We start from the raw sequence: 2,543 nt of genomic DNA on the forward strand, positions 1-2,543 counted from the left end.
TCTGAATCGGAAACCAACTTCAGCTCCGTGGAATTGAAGGAGAATATTTTCAGCGAGTTACCTCGGTTGTGTTTCACCGTAAGTGGCGCTCTTCTTCTTCTGGTCTTTATTTTAGCAGTAAGGTAGCAAAGCTGCGCTCTTCTTCGTAGACACTGAGTTTGGCTGCAGCTGCACACAGTTGCAGCGCCTCCTACAGGAAACTGGTGGAGCTACGCAGAGAACCACGCCGTTCAAAAGCCTTGTTTGGATTCATGTTTTTATAATATACACAGCAGAGAAATACTGAGGTCCGGACCTTGGTGTCCTCAATGGCAGCTACAGCCTTGGCTCCACCTGCTGTGTGGAGGTAACCGGCCTGTTTTCTCGTTGAGGCAACATTTGGAAAGTGTTTTCAGATTTACATTTGTTGAAATAATGAGACCTGACATTTAGTGTCAGGTCCCACTCTCTGCCTGACCTCCCCTCCTCATCTGCGTCATCCTCATTCGGACATTTTAAGAAATCTTGAAATCGTTCACGTCTGTCCTGCTCAGTTCCACTGCTGTAACGATGTAGTGGCCGGGGCTGAGTTATGGGCCGCAGACAGCCTCAGTGTCGCGTGTCAGCTGCGAATCGATGAACACATCTAAATATAAACTTGTCTCATGTAACGCTGACAAAATCATCCCAGTTTTCATTTTTCAATAAAAAAAACCCAGCCGTTGTTTTAGCAGCGTCTGCGTGTGTGTCCATGTGTGTGTGTGATGATGCTGAGGAGACATGAGTGTTCATGATGTTCCTGCACTGCTGAGCTTTGACTGAGCCATCACTCACGACGAGGTAGAGATAAAGGGAATCCCCCCCACCCCACCCCCACCCGCGACAGGAAGAAGCTGGTTTGACAAGCTGAGGTTGGAGCAAGGTGAGAGTCGAGCTGCGGTTCGTTTGCCTCAGAAGTCAGGATTCAGACGTGGGAATGTTGTAGCTGCAAGTCAAAAAAAAACCCCAGCAGGATCTGATGGTTGTTGAACCCTGCAACCACATGCATTGTGCAGCATTTTCTGCACACAAACACTGCAGCAAAAAAAGGATTTCTGCATGTTAAACTACGCTGCAGTGGCAACAATCACAGGAGTCAGCGCGCCGCTAACATGGTAAACGTTCTGATTCTGTTTCAGTGGTGATTTTAATATAAGCATCAGATCCAGATTCAGAGGTAAACCAGCTTCAGGTCGATTCCTCCACTAAGTCGTATCCTTGCAGTTTTGGTCACCTCAGTCCACTTGGCTCCCATCTCGGGCCGCTTCATGCCCACGTTTGTCCACTTTGTATCGATGATTGTGTCGTTATTATGATCACCGGCTGCCAGGGGAGAAAATCAGGCAATAATGTCTTTGGATAGATGTGTGTGTGAGAGAGGAGAGATGGGGGGTTTGGGTGTTTGTATTTTAGCAAAATGTCCTATGAAACACTGGACGACTTTAAATGAAACTTGATTACCTTTTTGACACAAAATGGCTGCCACGGGCATTTAACTTCAAACGCCACAAAACTGGCTATATCAGTCAATTTTACAGACGTTGACCTAAAATATGGCATGGTAGTGGCTGAGAGTAATCCCCGACACATTCTCTGAGAGCTAACATATATCTTTGTATACCATTTTGACAAATATCTCATGAACCTCTGGAAGAATTTTAACGAAACTTTCAAGAATAAATCACCGTTGTGCATGTGCAACCGGATAATCATTTGGAGTCAGCCCATATCAAGATGGCCCCCACTGCCAACCTAATTTAGAAAACACAAAAATGTCTTTAATTCAATCAGTTTTGCAGATGTTGAGCTAAACTTTAATGTGGTTGTAGCTGAGGGTGATAGTGAGCCTAAAATCTTACAAAAGCACCAGATTACAGATATTATTTCTGAGGTTTGATTAAAATGATCTACAACTCTGTCGTTTCTCAGCATAGAGTGGGTAAAAAATGGTCCAATCTCAACGTTTTTCAGACGTGTTGCTACCATGAAATTCAAATTTATCTTATATATTTTTAAAAAACACTAAGGTTTCTTAGATTTAACATTTTGATATGTTTACTGTGTTCTTTTACAAATAAAACGTGGGTTTACGAGATTTTTAAATCATCGAATTCCAGCTTTTTGGGAACTGAGTTTGTGCAAGAACGCAAATGTTGCTCAAATAAAACAACACAATCCCTGACTTCCACCTTTAACTGCACATGAAGCCAAGAAGAGAAAACATGTAATGCGTAAAATCATTCAAAACTGTTGTTTTCTCCCATTTTTCCACTGGGCTGCAATAAAACTCTGCCTTTTTATCGCGTTGTTGATGTAAAAAAAAAAAGTTCATTATGATCTCGAGGTTCTATTCTCTGCTTCCCGGCTGCACGAGGATCCAGTCTGAGTAAGAAATCAATCCCCGGTCTGAGGAAGAGAAGAAATGCGGCCATGGCTGTGGGCCAAATTACTTCTTCTGTGTCTACCTGGACTCCTTCTTCAGGCTGAGAATAGCATTGACTTGCCCTTTGTTTCACACAGATATA

Source organism: Kryptolebias marmoratus, linkage group LG8 (genome assembly GCF_001649575.2).
Source record: "Kryptolebias marmoratus isolate JLee-2015 linkage group LG8, ASM164957v2, whole genome shotgun sequence".
Taxonomy (NCBI): Eukaryota; Metazoa; Chordata; class Actinopteri; order Cyprinodontiformes; family Rivulidae; genus Kryptolebias; species Kryptolebias marmoratus.